The sequence below is a fragment of the Chlamydotis macqueenii genome, chromosome 2 (assembly GCF_036417535.1).
Source record: "Chlamydotis macqueenii isolate bChlMac1 chromosome 2, bChlMac1.mat, whole genome shotgun sequence".
NCBI classification, from domain to species: Eukaryota; Metazoa; Chordata; class Aves; order Otidiformes; family Otididae; genus Chlamydotis; species Chlamydotis macqueenii.
The window spans coordinates 84,227,037-84,247,756 of record NC_141557.1 but is presented as its reverse complement, the minus strand read 5'-3'; positions in this window follow the sequence as shown (position 1 = coordinate 84,247,756).

Genomic DNA, 20,720 nt, shown 5'->3' with positions numbered 1-20,720 from the left:
CCCTAAGCAACTAAGCATGACAATCTGCTCTTAGAAAGGATAAACGAATTAAAAAAGTTTAAGTTACTTTCATGTGGTTGCACCACAAGTCAGCCCGCTTCTTGAATGCAGCCTGAAATGTACTTCCAAAAATTATAATTATTTTCTTTTTCAGGAATCCATTATAGCTCTAAATTTACAAATACATTTTCTTTATTTTAGGGTTAAACTAGTTTTCAGATTTATGTCCCATATGTAAAACTCACATAGTGACATTTTGTACAAGTCAAGGTCTTTTGACATTGGTGCTAGTAAGACAGTGACTGATGAACTGACATATTATGAAAATCTTATTTCTGGTTATAATAAAAGATCCTTGAAGTGTTGTAGAAGTAATGCTTCCTTCAATGTTTTGGAAGAAATCATTCATTAATTCTCCATTAGAGTGAGAAAACTAGTATTTGCATGAGTTCTCTTTATTTCCATTCTCATGATGCTATCCTCTTCACTCGTGATGGAGATGTCTCTCACTATTTTTTTTTGTGCATTTTTACAACAACAGAATTGAAAAGCAGCTGCTACTATAGCTTCATCTAAAAAACGCTGCATACTTATTACTTTTATTCAGCTTTTCCAGATTAATTTAAATTCTGGATAATTCTCATCTGTTGAGTTTCTTTTCCAGTGGAAAAGAAGTTTCTTTTCCAGTGGTTAGTAAAAGAATTTGTTTTAATCCTTCTGCAGGGCAGAAAGATCTAATCCCAGGACTGGGTCAGCCAATGATGTGCTAGGCAATCTATAACAAGTTACCTTTATTGCACTGTAGGAAATAGTCATTGACTAAACCAGGGTTCAGTTTTTGAACTCAACATGAACAAGTGTGACTTTCAGTGTCACGAGCTTCTGAAGTTCATTTTACTTAGTATTTATGATGGTCTCTGTCTTCAAAAAAATAAGCCAAACATGTCTAATATGCACAAAGATTAGACGTGATGGATCAAGGGAATGCTAAACTGGACAATGGTCTCTCTAGGCAGAAAGAAACAATGGAAAAGTGTAGACAAAGATATCTCACTCTCTGTCTTTTTCTCTCCCAAAAGAGAGTATTCTGGCAGGAAGTAATATTTTGATTGCCTTTCTAAAACTAGGCTTTGCACCTACTGATCATCCGATGTTGTGCACACAGACTATGTCAAGATCAGGGGCTGCTCCTGAAGGGATGGGCAGCTGGAAGTCAAGGGTAATCCCTGGACTAGCAGGACAGAGGCCTCACTGGCCAGGGCGCATCCACCAGTACCAACATCAGCCAAGCAGGACAGATCTGGAGATAATGAGCAGTTCCTGCCAAGAGTTCAGATCATAAGATAATATCATGGTCAATGAGGCAAATTGAAGGTCAAGTCAGGAAGTCCATTCATAAGTCAAAGTTCAAATTAGGTCCAGTGATCACCCAGCAGGTCCATAGCAATGAGGCTAAGCTGAGGTCAAGCCAGGAAGCCAGTCTGTGGGTCAGAGCCTAGATTAAGGGGCTTCCATGACCATATGAGGCCATGGAGACCAATGCTCCTCTACCATAGCCCAGGCAAAGAGTGAAGGCCAAGGGCTGAGCTTGAATAGAGCTCCTGGGCCCAAGAGTGTGGGAGCAGCCTCAGGTGAGGCTGGTTGCAGCTATTTAAGGTGTATTAGTGCACTCAGAGCCCTGACAGACTGGGGCTATTCTGTAATGTGCTCTAGAATATTTAAAGGAAATTGTTTCACATTATTCCTTTGTTATCCTGGGTGCCTTCCTCCATAATGGAGCCACCAGTATATGAAAATAGCACAGATAAGACATTCTTCTATTTTTAATATACTGAATTCTTAATAAAGGCCCTCCTTCCCAAAGCCAAGTAACTGCTTATTTTAGAGATCTTTGTGGTGCATTTTCATTAATATCTCCTTTCGCCATGCTGCTAACATATTCCTTAAACATCACAAGTAGAAAAAACAGATATAGATAAGGTGTTTCATTATGAGTTGAAGATGACTTATGAAGGCCAAATTCTACAGTCTGCAGAGCATCAGCAAAGCAATAACTAAACTTTTTATTTAGCTTGGATGCTTCTTGTTTCATAAGAACCTTTTAAAATTCATGAGGGAGGAGTGTGTGCAGAGGAAAAAGTAGAATTGCTGTCATCTTACAGTGGGCTGATGAGAGAAAGAGTCTTGACTCTTGTATCTGAAGATATCCTGGCAAGACTGAACGGGAGAGTGTTCTACGCTTAAAGCTAAGACATTAACTGTGGTCCTGAGCTGCTGATGAAATGTGTCACAGAGGGAATGGGAGAAACTCCTATTTCTCTTGATAAAAAGATTTAAGTTCAGTCGTGAGCAGTTGAAGTGGAAAAACCTGGGTTTATTGGAGGATAAATGCCAGGTGAAAGGCATGGAGGTGAATGTCAGTGAAAGCCTTCTGTAAACAAGTTCACATTTCTGTAGATGTGAGCCAAGCAGTTTTATGGACCTTTTGTGCTTGAAATTGAAGATTTACATGAAATCCCTTGTGACATTTTCTTATCCCTTGCTGGCTGACCTGCTTATCCTTGTGTGGCAATAGCTGTACAATGAGTTTAAAATAACATTGTGTTTGACTGATACACCCGTACTTCAGTTTACACCCTACCTTCAGGATGCTGTACAGTCACGAACCTGATAGAAACCAGTGAGTAAGCATTTGGTGGAGAACTAGTATAAAAAAACAGAGTGGAGTTGGAAAAAAGGGATTGCAAGAGGCGCTGAGCAGCTCCTGGGGAAGAGAAACAAATCTTAACAACTTGTCAGGGGTTAGGTTTCTGATTCAATGAGGTACTTCAGTGCATATCTTTTATGGTAGTTCATGTCCTTGAGGTTAATGGAGAACCTACACAAATGTCTGAATTCTTTAACCAAACAAGTCAAAATAGTCTCTTTTCCATGCTGCTAAGTGTTAGAATACAATGATTCATTTTTTATCTGTGAAATTTTACTGGTTTATTACTTTTAGCGAGTTGACTCTACAGTTGGATGAGTACCTGACTTGGCAATGAGTTGCGAAGCATATTGTGTTCATTCTTTTTCCAACTTCTCAGTTCTTTCTCCCTTATATTGTGAAATTCTCAAAAGCATAATTGTCAAAAGCAGGGATTCATGCTGGGAACATGGATTGCCAATCATGAAACTCTCTTACAAAATGTACAAGATTACCATTTATACTCTGAACAGAAATTTGCTCTCTTCCTTTCTTAACTGGGGTTTCCAAGGCCCCTGTGATATTTGCTGTGCTTGTAGGGACAGCACAGAACAGCTATCTTCTGTCACTTTGAGTACCTTAAAAATGATGCCAGCTGTCTCATTACAGTGTCCTGCAAGGAGCCGGAAAGTTGCTGTCCAGAAATAGTGCTGTAATTATCCTGCGCTATCACCAGTGACTAACTGTCTGCAACTCCTTCCCTGGAAAATACTGTTCCATTGACATCAAAAGACCTGCACTATAAGGATAGTGCTCATGGTGATTTCTGTCCTCCTGACTTGACTCTCCTAGTTTCCAGAACTCCCTCAACTTAATGGAAAAGTAATGGAAAAAAACCTGCAGTGTGAAATACTTAATGTGCAGGGCGACCTCCCTGATCCTGTGAATCCCCTGCAATGCGATGAAGTGTGCAGTGGCATTGGCAATGCATAGTTTAATGGTAGCTTGTCTTTTAATGTTTAACTGGCTTTTATTTTGGGATGGTCCGACTGGGTGCTCCTACTCCAGAACTGAGCCCTGCTCCCGGTGATGTCCTGTTTCTCATGCTACCCTCTTTCTCTGTTTTGTCTTTTAATCTGTGCCACGATCCTTTGTTCCTGTTGGCTCTGGGCATCTGGCCCTGCAGGTCAGGTGGGCTTAGCAGAGACATAAATTAACTTCTTATATGTTGTTGGGAGCAAACAGTTGAGAAGAGTGAGGTTTCAGTTTGGTGAATATTTTATGTACAGGAAAGAACTCAAGTACTTCATGTTCTCAGATGTGACAAAAAGCAATTATAGTTTTTGTTTGAAGTGTCATGATAAAACTCTTGAAACTAGAGAAATTATTTCATTCTGAAAAACACACACATAGGGTGAGAAGTTAAAAACAAAATGGTAATCTTTACATTGGCCTATTTTTAATCTCTATTTCTTGTTTTAAAAATGCTGCCTAAATTCTGAAAGTATAGTCCCATTTTTTAAGTCTCCCATCTTATTATGTACTGCAGAGTTTTCCACTTCATTGCAAATAGCATAATTGTAGTGGGAAATGGCAGAGTTGCTCTCTTCAAATGGCCTTTAGTTTTTCTTCCTTTTTCAACGTTCAGAGTTTAGCGAATCTCTTTGCTATTTTTTTTAAGCTTCTTGAACAGCTTTGCATGTTTAAAAAGTTATTTGTAGGTAAATGCTGTTTACTCCTCTATAACCTCTTTAACCCCTCCTTCTAACTATTATTTTAAATTTAATTTAAGGTAAAGCTGTCTGTGTTCCAGTCACATTGCTGGACTGTGAAATGGGTACATATAGAAGTCTTCTAGAGAGAAGCCATAGAACATACAAATATGGTTTGTTTTACACATGTTCAATGCATGCTGCTTGCCTTTGAATGAGGGACTAGAACCTTACAAATATCTCTGTTAAAGCCTTTGTTCTGACTCCATATTGATAGTTTGAAAATATTGGTCAACAACTGCTTACTATTGCAGAGTTAAATAACCCACTTTGGAATTTGCTTTTTGTAAAAACTCTTTCCATGTTATGAAACAGTCCATTTTGTGGCTCTCTAGCTGTCTCATCATAGTGTTTTACCACTGCAGCCTTTTAAACTGTCTTTCATTGAAGTTGAATCGGAGTAATGAAATATAGTAAATCCCAGATGTACACATTGCTGACTGCTCTGTGTAGAAGCATTGCCCTCCAAATTTGAACCAGCAGTTTTACAAATACAAATGAAAACCTTGAAAACCCTATCCTTGATGCATGCGATAGGCACGATAGAATTAGACAGTGCATAACCCCTATGGATATGCCAACGCATGGTCTTACATGAGCTTGTCAGGAAGCAAAGAATTTTAGTTTGGAATTTTTTTTTTTTTTTTTTTACTACTGTGTCGAGAGAACAATTGACATTTGTAATCAACAACACTGTTTTGTCTGGCTTCTGTGGAAATATATATAAGAACATCTTTAACAAGGTACGTCTCTGTGTGTTATGAAAGAAGGTAGCCTGTAAATCATGTGGTTTTTAAATAATTTCTTTTCCTTGAAAAACTAAAGGATAACTTACTTCTTGGTGTGGCATTTATTCTAGGTGAATAACTGATGATCCCTTCAATTTCTGTCACTGTTTGTGAAGAAACTGGAACCTGCACAAATAGTACTTAGTAGATTCACAAATTATATTTATTAAGAGTACAGCCTGAAGAAAAGCCAATTTCATTCCAGTAGATGTCCAGTTCAGAATGACAAACTGCAGAAGTTTGGCTCAAAGTGATAGATAGTTTCTTGCAGAATAAACCTCTCTCTGATTCATTTCAGATATTTCATGTTTTTATCTTTGGGCATAGAGAAACAGGTTTTGCTGTGCCAAACTTTATCACACTGAACAAGACATGGGTTTCTATGGTAGCTGACTCACAGATGATGATGTACTGGACTGGGATTTCAAATGTGGTAACCTGATATTTTCTTCACTTGGCACTTGAATTCAGCTGATCATCCCTTAACTGAGAGCACAGAATTATCCACTTAATACTACCTGCTTGATAGTATCAATGGTTTATTTTGCATTTGTGATGGTTTAGCCCGAATTACCACACAGTTTCTCACTCACCCTGCCCCTCCCCAGTGGGATGGGGGAGAGAATTGGGAAGGAAGGAGAACTCGTGGGTTGAGATGAAGACAATTTACTAAAATAACAAGGGAAAACCACAATAATAACAGAATATAAGGATATTAAAATATACAAAATGAACAATGTATGTTTTCTCACCATCCAATGTCCCAATGACCAATAAAGCCCGTCCCGAGCAACGATCACGGAAACAAAACCAAGTGGCAAGCAAAGGAGCAAAAGGGAGCCAGCAAGGTAGAGGGAATGATGCCAGCAAAATGAGGGAGAAAGATGGATGCCAGGAAGGCAGATACCTGCCCTAGCCAGCCCCCACTTATATACTGAGCATGACATTTATGGCATGGAATACTCCCTTTGGCCAGTTTGGGTCAATTATTCTGTCTGTCTTTCTCCCAGCTTCCTGCATCTGCAAATTAGCGAGACTTGTAAAGCAGAACAGTGTCCTCGGTCTCATTCACAACAACTGGTATCATCAGGGTGTTTATCAACATTCTTCACACACTAAATCCAAAACACACCAGCTACTGAGAGGAAAATTAACTCCATCCCTGCCAAAACCAGGACAGCATTCTTATCAACCTCTTTACACTAATAAAGATAACTTTGGTTTTGAGGTCACTTTAACCACATAGGCTGATACTACTGCTTAAGCTGAAAACTAGTACCAGCCATTTTGAAAAGAAAACCAAACCTTTGATAAATTCATTTCAATATCAGTGTAGGAACCATAGAGTTGTGTTCTGCAGTCTCAGCACAAGGTGAGGAGCACTTAATTGCCTGAATAACTGCTTTGTAACCTGCAGCTGTTCAAATCTGTGTAACCTTCACCTGAGCTGTGCATCAATGCCTCTCCTACATACCTATGCTCTGCATATTGCTTGCAAGTACTTAACTGTGTGTCTGCTCAGCACAAGCACAGGAGACCACTGCAGCAGCCTCTAATTAAGTTGTGATTTGAGATTTCTCTAATTGAGCATTCATGGGGCAAATTGATGCAACTCAAATCCCCCTCCATCTGCTAACTTGGTGCCTCTGTCCTGACAGAGTTGATTGATTGCAGGATTGTGCTCTGGTTAGGTGAGTGGCAGTGGAACTGACAAAGCAGCTGTTTACTCCTGCTGACAGGAAGGCTTGTTAGTCAAAATCATAATGAGCTCCACTGAAGGAAGAGGATGGCAGTAAATCACAATTTCATGTGCTGTACTTTTCTGTCTAGAAGCCATCTGAATACTCAGCATATGTGTAAAAGAAAATAGGTTCTTTGTTTGTCTTAAAGTCACATTTCAGATCACCTTTACTGTTAGGGTGCTTTTCAGCATCACTAGAGGGATAAGGATGTTGATCACCTTTGCCTTTTTTCCAGGGGATTGCAAAAAAACTTGCATAAAAACATTTCTATTTTTGTGGAAGTAGTGTATGCCAGGGCCCTATTTTTTTAATGTGGTGGCCCTATATTTTGTTCATAATAAGTGATGTGTATTCTGTCAGTTTGGATTAAGTGCATTGTCAGCAAGTTTGCTGATGACACTGAGCTGTGTGGTGTGGTCAACACACTGGAGGGAAGGAATGCCATCCAGAGGGCCCTTGACAGGCTGGAGAGGTGGGCCCGTGCAAACCTCATGAAGTTGAACAAGGCCAAGTGCAAGGTCCTGCACGTGGGCCGGGGCAACCCCTGGTATCAATACGGGCTGGAGGATGAAGGAACTGAAAGCAGCCCTGCCGAGGAGGACTTGAGGGTACTGGTGGACGAGAAGCTCAACATGAGCCAGCAATGTGTGCTCACAGCCCAGAAGGCCAACCACATCCTGCGCTGCATCAAAAGAAGCGTGGCCAGCAGGTCAAGGGAGGTGATTCTGCCCCTCTACTCCACTCTTGTGAGACCCCCACTTGGAGTACTGTGTCCAGCTCTGGAGTCCCCAACATAAGAAGGACATGGACCAGTTGGAGCAAGTCCAGAGGAGGACCATGAAGATGATCAGAGGGCTGGAGCACCTCTCCTATGAGGACAGGCTGAGAGAGTTGGGGCTGTTGAGCCTGGAGAAGAAAAGGCTCCAGGAAGACCTTATAGTGGCCTTTCAGTACTTAAAGGAGGGTTATAAGAAAGATGGAGAAAAACTTTTCATCAGGGCCTGTAGTGATAGGATGAAGGGTAATGGATTTAAACTAAAAAAGGGTAGATTTAGACTAGACATAAGGAATAAATTATTTTACAGTGAGGATGCTGAAACATTGGAACAGGTTGCCCAGAGGCGCGGTAGATGCCCTCCCATTCCTGGAAACATTCAAGGCCAGGTTGGACGGGGCTCTGAGCAACCTGATTGAGTTGAAGATGTCCCTGCTTTTTGCAGGGGGGTCGGACTAGATGACCTCTGAAGGTCCCTTCCAACCCAAACTATTCTATGATTCTATGTTGGGAGGCTGGTGTAGCAATTAACACTTGAAAGATGAAAAAAGGAAATATCAGTATTTGTGACTCAAACCAGAAGTCTCTGAGTTTACCTACTTTGGCATGCACGCCACTTCTTTATACTTACTTCCAGCCTAAAAATGAGTGGTAGGGGTTAATTATATCCCTGCGAGTAAGCTTTAGTAAGATCTGAACCTGTATGGACCCTCCATTTTCCTAGGAAGACCAGCCAAGGCCTTAGCTATGACTTAAAGTGCATTTAGAAATGCATAACATAAGTTTTATAGGTCAAGCATTCTTCTTTCCCTGCCATGCTAGCTGCAGGAGCTGAGCTGAGGAGAATCCCTAAGCAAGCTAAGTTTTGGACATTTTAATGAAGTGATCCCTCTATGCAAAAGAAAATTGAAAAAGATAAAAGTGTTCAAAACAACACAGAGCCTTTTTAGTAGCTGGAGTGAAAGAGTAGTATGCAATATCATTTGCAAAGGGTGGATTACAGTTTCGGAGATTGTAGGAAAAATACGGATTCAAATGTAAATCCAATTGCAGTTCCTGAAGTTAAGTATGCAGGAGATTAGCTTCCTTTCAGACTGATGGGAACGGACCCACTCTACCTGAGATTTCTCATTAGAGCAGCCAGTTACAGAGTCAGTGCTGGTTCTTCACTAAGACTCTCCAGTTGTGCTGTTGGTCAAGGCAGCAGAGTAAATTCGTCAGCTCCCAGAGTGTAGGCAGGTGCCCTTCAGAGAGGATTTTCCCACCTGCCTAGCAGGTTTGAGTATGTATGCTGAAAAATGACATTGCTGGTGTTTTAAGCTTATTGATTTAGGTGCTGGTAGGGAGTTGTACTTAGAAATACGATCCAGCATCTCCTTGCTTTTTGCTTCTTCAGGAGCCAGTCACGAATCTAATATTCTTTGGACTAAGGGAGGAAAAAACCACCTTGAAAAACCCAGTAAAAATAGCTCTGTGAATGCCATTTCTGAAGGGAGGACAGAAAACAGATAGATGCACTTTGTTGACCTTTCATTCTCTTCCCCCACACTCTCCTCCCACAGCAGCTTAGATCATTAAGCTCCTGTATAATTAAAACTTGGTCCAAGTCACACTAATTCTGTTTACTGGCCACAGTGAAAGATATAAATACCTAATCACTTCCTTACACAGAGGCTGCTTCCTGCTGGTGGTTTGCAGTTGCGAGGACCGCGTCCCTCAGCGAGCTCCCTGTACAGCTGCTCTGTGAAGAAGCCTTGCTCCAAAGTGGTCCCCTGCCCTGGCGCATTTATTTCCACAGATTCCTCCTCCTGTGTTTTTTGTTTTTTTTTTCAAAGTGAATGATGTCACTTTCTATAAACAGATGGCATAGAAAGGCTATTGTCAATGCACATAATAACTGGAATTAAATTTACAGAATGGAATTAAAAGGGGAAGAGGAGACTGTCTTTTGAGGGTTTCCCAAGGGGCTGCTGTTCTAATGGGCAGCTGAAGACACAGCGCTGAAAGGCCTCACAGACAAATAGGTCCTGAGCATAAATCCACCAAATTCATAGCAGTGGTTAATTGACAAAATCATAATTAATACAAAGTGTTCTCTCCTCAACATGGAATGTGAAATGTCCATTGGTATCTTCAGAGCATGTGGAAGTTAAACAAAGTGTTTCCTGCAGTAAGATTTCATGGGTGTGCTGGCTCCATCCAGCACCCTTCTCTCTCTGTAGCAAGGAATAATGGGGAGAGGGAAAGTGGAGAAGAGGGAGAACTTTCCTAATTCACACCCTCATGGTCTTGTGAAGTTGTCATAAGTAGCAGTCTTGAAATAAGTAGTTACTCTTGAGCTCTAGTAGGATTGACACGGCTCTGACTCTTTGGGGAGGGGGAGATGTACTAACAGTTGGACAACATGCTTCCAGACTGCCTGTGGAGGAAGTCTCAAAATTAAATGGTTTCCTCAAGACACTGAGCACCCAGAGCTGTTTTATTCTTGCCTGCCTTGGGCTCAGCAACTCCAAGAAGTTAGTCCATGAGCTCCTGCTTTCTCTGTGGAAGCAGAAAGGGCAGAATGACAAACCAAGTGAAACTAAATAGATGCACTGCAGTCACAGCCCTTCGCCTTCACCAGCACTTTGAGGAATACCCTGTGTTTTACCGAGTGTTTAATTATTTCTGTCTTTTCTCCTTATTTATGAAAGCTGAATGCTGCTATAATCAAATAAGATTGGACTGTATTTTGCTGATGTTTTGCCTATGCAACTGAGTAAAGTGCCTGAGGGTGAAAGGTACTAGTTACATGAACAAGACCTTTAAAGCTCTTTAATGAAAATTTCCAGGTGGTAATGACTAATTTAGTTTCTAAGCTATACTCAAAGAGTGGCACAAAATACATCAGTCCTGTCAAGATGTACAGAAGCTTGCTGTGCTTTGGTGTTTGAAGTGAGTTTACTTTCATTTGGAGTGTTTTTAATACTTCCCTAAGCTATGTGGGGATGAAGGCTAATGGTTGTACGCTTAGTCTGTGGCATTTGATATGTACTGATGCTCCAGTTGTATCTTTTGTAGAAGCATTGGCTTTTTCTAGTTTTAGTTACATGGGATATTAATGACAAAAGTAACCTTAAAGTAGTAGCCATATTAATAATACCTTGAAATTAATAAAAAACTATCTGGGATACAAGCTAGAGACAGGTTTATTTGAATGAAACCTGTGTGAAGTAGAAGCAATTTAACAGATGTGAATTTAAAACACTTATCTGTTTTGGCTTTACTCATTCTCTGCAACAGATTGGTGCTGACCTAAAAGTCCCTCTGCATTTAATTTCTAGCTAATGTTGCTTTGTTGTAGAATTAATGATTGAAATAGTTTTATTTGAATCTGGACCACTTAGTGAGCTTAGAATTGATTTGTCTTGTTCTCCTGTCTTCTGTGCCATTGCATGTCTCCCTGCATTTCTACAGTCTGTTCATCACCTTCTACAAGGCCACCTAACATCTCTCATGTTTTTTCCTCCCACCTTGTGGAGGCGGAAATGCAGTGGATTGCCCTGTGGGTGGTTTTTTTTCATGTATTTTTAATTATTACATGCAGTTTTCTAGAAGAGACAAAGCAAAGTACCGGGGATGAGGTTTGTGTCGGATATTTATTTAACGGACTGAATGTGAGACTTTTTGTCTCCTACACAGCCAGCACTTCTTCCTCCCTGGCCCCCTCCTTCCTTTCCCAGGAGATACCCAGTAAGGCAGAAAGGAAGAGTGACCTACTCCAGCTGTCAGCCAGAAGCTGCAGATGGTCTTTTAAAATAAGGCTGCTGAGCTTTGGTGTGACTACTATTTTACCTACCACAGCTTCAGTTTCAACCAGCCTTCACTCATCTTGTAATTGGTCTTCTCCAGATACTGAATCATTGGGTGTAGCAGTAATGCTCTGTCAACAGAGCGCTGTGTGTCGTCTGAGTATTGCTAGTAAGTGTGTGTTATCTGGCCAATGTATCTAAGGGTTCAGCATTGGAAAATGCATGTTCGAAGGGTGTAGTGGATCAAAGGCAGAGATACAGTTTGTCATCACAAGAAGGAGTTTAAGCCCTTCTAGTACATTACCATAGCACCCTGTTGCCTGTCTGAAGCGAAAACAATTTCTGCTTAGTAGAGTAAGATGATGCAGATTGGACCAGAAGACAGAAAAATTTGCTTTGTCCTCTATCCACCAAGGAGAGATGTTACCACTAAAAAACACTCTGAGAAAGATGGTGAGACTTCCACACAGATTCCATTTTATTTTTTCAGTGTAAGCACGGCTTGCTTGTATATTAAATAAATACTAAGATTTCAGAAACTTCATATAGAATCCACACTTTTGAAGCCAAATACTTGATTTGGCCTTAGGCATAGTGCCACAACTGTTATCTCCATAACTAACCATTGCACAATAACTGGCTGTGTAACAGCAGTAATTAGCCTTCTTGGTGCTTTTTCCTCTCATTTCAGAACTTTCAGGTTCTACATTTGGTTGTCTTAATTGTGTCACTGTGGCAATATGAAGCAAATTAGTTCTATATGAATAATAACATTCTGCAAGCCACAAAGAATGGGAAGGGAAGAATGAGAAGTTATTTTCTGAGCATTTTTAAAAAGCTTGTGCTTTCATTAAATTAAAGACGTCATGCACAACCTCTAAAAAGAGGGATCAGTGCTGTTTCTGACTCCTTAACTCCTTAAGTGCTTTGACAACAGATTAAGTGTAAAATTCAGTGACTCAAGGGGGGAGATTTCAAGAGATTATGTGGGCTGAAAATGAACCTAAAATCCCTCTACATCCTTTTCATTTCTGTGGTAATTTAGAGTATCTGACATATGTAATACTGGTTGGAGAAGAGGACATACCTGTAGAGCTAGTTTTCGAAAAGCTGATTTTTGTTTTAATGATATTTCTTAGCCAAATAAGAAGAATCTTTTGAAAATGAAAGGGTGAACTCAGTCCAGATGTGTTATCTGGAGTCTTAGCACAGGGAGCTGAGTGTAATGAATCTGCAAACTGTGCAGGTACTCTGGCTGTGCTCCTTACACTGTTGTTGTAAGTGCCATTATTCACATGGATCAGGCTAGTGTGATTACGATAGGATGTAAAGCCCATGACAGTCATTGTAATATTCTTTACTTCATCCTCCTTGCCAAGTCTGGATGATTTACTTTGCAGGTCAACCTATAGCTCTTGGCTAACTTCCAAACTTGACATTATCTAATCTACAAATCGCTGCTGTTTCAACAGTTCAAGTCAAACAACAGCAACAACAAAATCTTAAATGAGCAAGGGAAAAATTCTATCCAGTTGAATGAATAATTGAAGATGGAATTTGGCCCAGAGAGAGACATATTTGAATCTGGGGAATAAAGAGCAGAAGAAGAAATGGCAGCTGCATAAATAATTGATAAAGTCTCAACAGCAGCCCTGTTGTTGCTGAGACTGAGCGAAATAAGGGAGCAGTGCTTTTGTCCTCACTTTTCATATGGACTGCAGTGATTTATCCTTTAGGCAACTGCTTCTGTAACTGTGATATGAGAGAAGGAAACCCTGAAGGTGACTCCAATGGGAAAGGCACTGCTCGGTTTATCTGTCTTTTGATTTGGAGGACAAGTGATGTGCACTAGTTCTGTTGCAGAGAGGAGAGTGCATATTTTTGCCATATTTCTTTAGGCACGTTGATATTTGACCTGCATTTTAGAAGTAATGTTTACTGTGTAATCCAATTCTAAGTGTCATCTCCACTGCTCTCACTTGGGAAGACAGAGATGATTCATCTTGTGAGGTCAGCAGTCAGCACTACAGCAGTTACTACTGTCAATATTTCTATTGCAGGATCTTCCCTAGGTTGGCCAAAATAATGATGCTGAGAAATTACTTGAGTTCAATATATCTGGGACTGTCAGTGCAGCTGTCAAGATCTAAGAAACAGAGGTTTCTGTGCTGCCACTTAAATCATGCAGTTATAGAGTCAGAAGCTATTGCCTTCAATTCTGGTTGTGGGTTATTCCCTTATGTCTGAGAAAGGGAGGGACTTTGACTCCCTTACATCTAACCTCTTAAGGAAGAGGTATGAAGAAGAGCTAGATTTTTCCCCACACTTCTTGATGTTTCCTAATGGTGTCCACATACATTAAAAGAGTGGTTTGTTTTGTTTCCTTAGGCTGGAAAATTTGCTGTTGGAATGTCCCAGGATCCAGTGTTAATTTATTTAACAGTCATTTGTATAGCCAGTGTGTGCCCCATGGCAATAAAGTAATCTAAGTCACCTATGGCTACAGTTGTCTCGATTCAGGTCAGTAGCACCATTTTCTCCCATTTCCTGCATACAAGGAACAGTTATATTTGTTCAGCAAGATCTTCTGCATGAAACTCTGCTGGACCCTTGTTTTTACAATGCTGCAGAGAAATAAGATCAAACCTAACTGCAGACTGGAAAACACAAGGGAGTGAAACCCACAGCATATTGGCTAATAAGTGATGCAATGACAATGTGATTGTTGACTTTTCCAACTGATTATACCCCAGTTTTACAAACACCTTTTAATATGGACCACGGTAGAGCATTAATATTGTGCTCAACTTCAATTACACTTTTGCTGGAGTCAAAAGTAGAGTCAGAGTATGCATGAAGATACCTTTGATACTATATGATATTGCTCTTTTTAGAAAATACATGGGAATACAGCATCATTGTCGTAACAGTTGTTATTTCACTGCAAGAGATTAGGTAGAGGAGAGGTCATTCCCTCTGGTGTATTCTAGAGGTGTTAACATACATCTGTCTTACACCTGAAGAAGTGTCCATGAGAACATTGCCATCAAGTTGCTTAAGAAAACCTTTTCTAAGCAATCAGTGTGCGAAAATTAAAACTTTTGTCATTGGGGTAGTACCATCTAGCGACAAAAAAAACTGCCTGTGGATTTAGGGCTTAGTACATAACAGTGAAGGCTAACCATGTCGGACTGAGATACAAGAACTGAGTGTTTCCTGTGTGAGGATTAGATAGCTAGCTTAAATGAGTTCATTAACTCACAGTGAATGTTTACCATATGTAATTTCCCTCTGTGATAGAAAGACAAAATTTTTAATTTTTCACAGGACGTGTTTCAAGTGCTTTCCAGAACTGGTTCTGTCCCAGCAGGACTCCACTGTGTAGGATGCTAGCTTTGCATTTGCAGGGGGTACATACATTCATTAGTAGCTTAAACTAATAATCTTCTTTTATTACTGGTTGAAAATCCATATTTAAAAATCCAGTTTTCTCACCTGTATGGCTTTCTAAGACAGACAGGACCAGAATTTACCAACTGTGCAGTGATCTGATAACCATAAACCAGCAAGCTTACAAACTGAACTTGGAGCAGTTAATGTGTTAACAATCACTGTTTGTATGGCTCTACCCATACCTCTGTGGTATGTACAAGAGCGGGTGGTTTTTGATTGGAAAAAAAAATGAGTCAGTATCTAAAGTGCTGTCTACTTTTTTACTGAAAGAAAGGGAATGGAACTCTTGAGTCAAAGCCTCTTTTGCTGTACTTATGTAGGAACAAACACTCAACTTCCACCATGAACAGAAGTGGGCACAGCATTTCTTATCCTTCAATATACTTAAAAACCTGTAAGTGTTCGGGGGACTAGAACTGTTTAATTAGGCTTCTTGTATATGTCTAGGGCTGAACATACTTGACAGTAAGTAGTCTGACATCCAGACTATTGACTAGCACCAGTATGACAGAAAAGCTACCCTTTTTATTGTTTTGGTGCTGATACCATGGCGTTCAGGGTGTAACAACAGAAGCAGGCTGTAAAGAGTTGCAGAAGAATATTATGGTACTGAACAGCTGTTGAAATTCCATGTAAATAGGTATGAAGTGGTGCTCTAGGGACAGGTAGAGGGGGTAACTCCCTCCTTGCACACTCAGCACTGCTTGTCTTCCCATTTTTCTGAGGACATCATGTAGACATTGCTATAGTCATGTGTATTATTGTCAGCTCAATGCACAGTAATGGTCAAAGTCCAGAACAGACAGCACTGGACCACTGCATAAATCTGTAGTACACCTATATCTGGCACATTGTGTATTGTTATAGTATTGCTTCTCCCCCTGTACTCCCCTTTTCCACTTAGTCCTCCCTTAAGCCTACCTCCAAAAGAAATAATAAAACTGAGGGAAAAAGGTCAGAGGTATGTAATGACTTCTGTATGAAAAAATCATCTAATAGACTTCAGCTCTTCAGACTGGAAGAGAGAGAGCTCATGAGAAGTAGACTTCACGTATAATATTTCAAGTGTCACAGACAATGTCAGTGAGCTTTCATTGCTTAGTGACCCCTCTGATGCAGAAATAGGGGACATTGGATGAAACTGGTAGCACTCAGTTTCAAAACTGCTTGTTAAACAGTAGAAATCCCTGCCATGGGATGTTATTGATCCTAGATGTTTTACATAGGTTCAAGGGGAGACTGGACAAATTTGTGGAAGAGAAGTTTATCCTCTGTTATTAAATATTAGTTATCTGTTGCTCAGGAAGCATGTCTGAGCCAAGAGTTATGGGAGACTGCATGCATGTCGCAGGTAAGGACTGGTCCTCGCTCACACTGGTTGTGTGCTTTTCCCTAGGTGTGTGCCTTCTGCCCACAGTCAGTGGCAGGCATGGGACAGGTCCAGGTTTAGCCAGTGTGACTGTCCCTGTCTTCTGAGAGGCCTCTGTACCTCAACCTTGTGTCATCAGGTGGTCTTTCCTAAAGCAGGTGGCATGTATTAGAGACCCCAGGTAAGAGCAATTACCAGTAAACTAACAGATGATTTGGCACATCTGCTGTTGAGTTAGCAGATGTACAAGGTATTTTGAGTTGGCTTCCTGCTGGAGAAGTAACAAGTGGTATAATCCACTGTTGTTTGTCCTTACCAGCTCCCTTTTTATTTAGAATGCAACCTTCAAAGCAAATCATTGCAGCAGATGTATAGATCATTATTTTGTTCTTTCAGTAATCCAAGCAATACCCACTGCTTTGCAGTAGGCAAGATATGCAAGTGTGCCCCTAGAATTACTTTCAATTACATAGCCTGGTTCTGCTCTTTCTGTCCACCTCCTTCTGTGTATGAGTGTGCATATATATACATACATACAGATATATATAAAACCGACTTCTTTACCAGAACCCCATAGAACCGCACAATCACAGAGCGTTAATTAAGAAGTCCTTCCAAAACTTCACATTTTCTTATGTGTGAAGAGAATACCTTCAATATTTGAATGTGGCCTGTTTTTCTTGCAAGCATAGCAAGGCTCACCAAGAAATAAAAGTTTTTGGTAACTTTCTGAGTTAAATTTATACAACCTGCTGTACAGGGGCATCCCTATGTGAAGACTGGACCTCTACCCAGCAGCTTAGCTATATTCAATAGTACCTATGATTTTAAATGTCAGATTATCTGTTGCCTGAATAGCAGGTATTTAGCTTCAAAGCTCAGCACACTGCTGTAAGCACTCTTCCTCAGATGCTGCAGCAGTAGATGTAGTCTACAGCCCACTGGCTCAACAACACAGGGGCAAACTAATCTTTTTAGCTTGGTATAAAGATAAAAGCAATGGACATAAAATATGCCTCAGTATTCATCATATAGTCAAGGAATTTGTCAGATTGTTTTTGTTTCCAGAGAAACCTGTTATATCTGTAAAGGAGATATTTCACAAATGCACTCTGTGAAGATTTTCATTTCACATCCTCAGTAGGGAATGACACACATAACCCAGTAAGTAACGTTGTTGTGCCCTCATGTGATCAAGTGTATGAAATAATTAGTGTAGAGGTTGCATTTTTGTGCTAATGAGCTGTCAAAAACAGTGCCAAAGCTTTGAAGGGCAAGTTTTTCATTGGTTTCAGTAAAACGTACCATAGAGCAAAGAGCAGGTTAAACATTTATGGAGCTAATCCTGGTAGGGTGGTGGCACCATCCTTCAAGGAGAGAAGTATATGGTGGGAATTGCCTTCTAGTCAAGCTGCCAAAGGTTTCTCTCCCCTCCTCTCTTCCCCACTTTTTAGGCACTTTAAGTACACACTCATTGCTACCTTTTTTCTAGTTTTATTTCCTTAATTTTCCCACTCCACATAGAGCTTTGTAACCACCATAACCCACGAAATTCCTCATTTTAAATAAGATAGTTGATTTCAAGTTTTTTCACAGTATCTCCATACCTTTGTTTTCTGCATAAAAAAGTAACACAGTAGTTTTCTACAACCCAGGAGAGACATTACTGCCCTTCTCATCCTCCCTAGCAATCAGGAAAGGAAAAATCAAGCTTTTGAATGTTTTTCCTTTACCCTTCTACCAGTCGCTGCAGCTTTTTATAGCCCCAGCCATTCACATCATCTGGGCCTTTTAGCGCATCAGTGCTTTTTAACCCTTTCTTACAGAAAATCTGCCCCACCACTTTCTGTTTAACATGTCAGACTCTGTAGAAGTACTGTCCAGTTTCTGGTGTAGTAAAAAGCCAGAGTCCTTTGAAGTTTAGGGAAAACAGTATCTTTCTGCAGAACATCACAGCTAACTTTCTGGTTGCTCCTAAGTCTTTGTGTTACAGGGTTTCTTACTGGGAAGAGAAAGAAAATGCTTTCCTAGGGACACTTTTTTTTTTTTTTGCAGTTGGTTCTTAAAACTGGTAGAGCCAAGCATCTGCAGTCCCGAAATAGCCATGTGGTAGCAAGTGCTGTGGCTGCTGTCTTTCCAGATGGTCCGTACAAAATAGCCATAATGATTCTCTTTTCCTTAACGGTTAATGTGGCATAATACTTAGAAACTATGATTTCTGTCTTCCTCTGGCATATCCTAAACGTCCAGATTTTGAGTTGCCTGAAGGAGATTTTTCTTTGGAAAGATAAGTATAGACTAGTCAACTTCTAAAAGCTGAAAAAAACTAGTGCTAAATATGTATTTGGTAGACAAAAAGGAGAATGAGTATCTTAATGAAAAGGAACTAGTAAGTATGCTTAGACTGCTGAAATTGGGGTGAGGCTTCTGTAACCTCCCCAGTAAAGCCCCAAAACTTGGCATAAAGATGTTAATCCTCAGGAACTGACAGGCTGCTAATGAGCACTGCAAGCAGAGCAGATGCTTGTCTAGTCTTTATGCCATCCAGCGAAAACCAAGGTGTTTGAAATGTATCCAGCCAGGGTAATATTTAATTGCAAATGTATCCTTCTCCTAGAGAAATTTCCATATAGTTTTACTGTTATCTGCTTGGCCTTTTCCTTGAAGAGGGAGAAGAAAAGGCTCTTACTAACTTTTCCCCAGAAACTCAAAAGGAGCTTTGAAAATGACATTTATATTGGGTGCCTCTGAAAGAGGCTGCAGGATTATGATTCCCTTATTCATAAGACTTGTTTTGCCTCATACAAACAGGCCTCTTATTGAGGCCTTGGGGACACGAATAGGCCCTAACGGCCTTGACCAGCCTCAGCTGGGGCCACCCTCTGCCCATGGCCCAGGAGCTCTGTTTCAGTTCAGCCCTGGGCTCTTGGTCCTGCCTGAGCTGTTCTCCAGGAGTCTGTTACATTCCTGCTGTGGATCCTGTTGTTCCTGACCTGTGGACTCATGTCCCAGCCCAGCCTTGGCCCACCCCAGGGAGATGCCTGAAGCCAGAGCTGCTCCCAAGCCTGCCCTGCTGCCTGGCTGGGGTGGTGGGATGGCCCTGGGAAGCCCCGGTCCCGAGGCAGCAGCCAGTCCTCACTATGCTCCAAAATCCTACTTTGTGGGTAAGCAGCAAAAGTGTGTGTTTGAGCCCATTAGCACTCTGATAGCAGGGATGTTTGTTAGTAGCAAATTGCAACCCACTTCTTCCTGTGCAAGTGAAGTTATTGCTTCATTTGTATTGATGTGTGCATGGTGAATAATGTGCAGTAAAATTAAAAAAAAAAAAAGCTGCACAGAATACAAGTTAATTACATAGTTCAGATTCACTGTGTTTGCTTACATATGCATATATGAAGATACAAAAGCTTGAGAGAAGGTCATCAAGCTCCAGCAGGTGATCATAGCAGTTTGGGGCTTAGGCTTCTTTACAACGTCGGTTAGATAGGTGGTCTGTAAAGATCACACAATATCCAGGATGCAGGTGGCAGGGAACACTGAACTGAGGGTTATGCCTGCCTTTCTCTGGACTTTCAGCATGGAAAGTCTGTCTGCAGGTTAAAACACCTGTACCCTCCCCAGATCCTGGAGCCTAGAGCCTTCTTTAGAAGGCAGGCTGTGGAAGTTAGGGATTTCAGAAGTTTGATCTTTATTTTTCTCGTATTCCAGAAAGAGTCCCTGCAGACGAGAATCTAGTGTCGTATTGCCATTGCTTGCTGAGGTATGCCAGCGCTGGGATCCTTCTTTTTGAAGGAGAGCCTGCTCTTGCACTGCAGTGTCCATTTAGAAGGCAGTTGTCAGCTCTATAGTCTCTGCTCTGAAGGCTGTATCATAAACATATAATAACATATAATAATTGTAACAATAATCTGACAGAGCATATGTCAGTTGGTGGCTGAAGGTAGAGTTTGAGGCTGGCCATTAGCAGGATCACTCCAAGATGTGAGGTGGCACCCTGGGACAGCAACTTTGTATTAATAAACCCATGGTGCAAATCTGTGTGTGTGTGTAAATCTATAGCTCTTGCACTGGCAATGATTCCCTCACAGTGACAGAGATTTATGTCTACGCTGGCTTGTGAGCTAGTTTAGACTTACTTGGTCTTTGACTTTTCTCTTAGTAGCATTTTGTCTTGGTATGAGTCTGCTGTAGGTAAAGTTAGGGTTAATAAATTACTGGATACTTTAAATACATCAGCTTTCTTGTTCAGCTGAAGTGGTCTAGCATGCCCTTCCCAAATAAAAATTAAATAAAACACTTGAGTGCTGCTGAGTTTCCTGTAAGGGCATGATCCGGGCCTGTTTG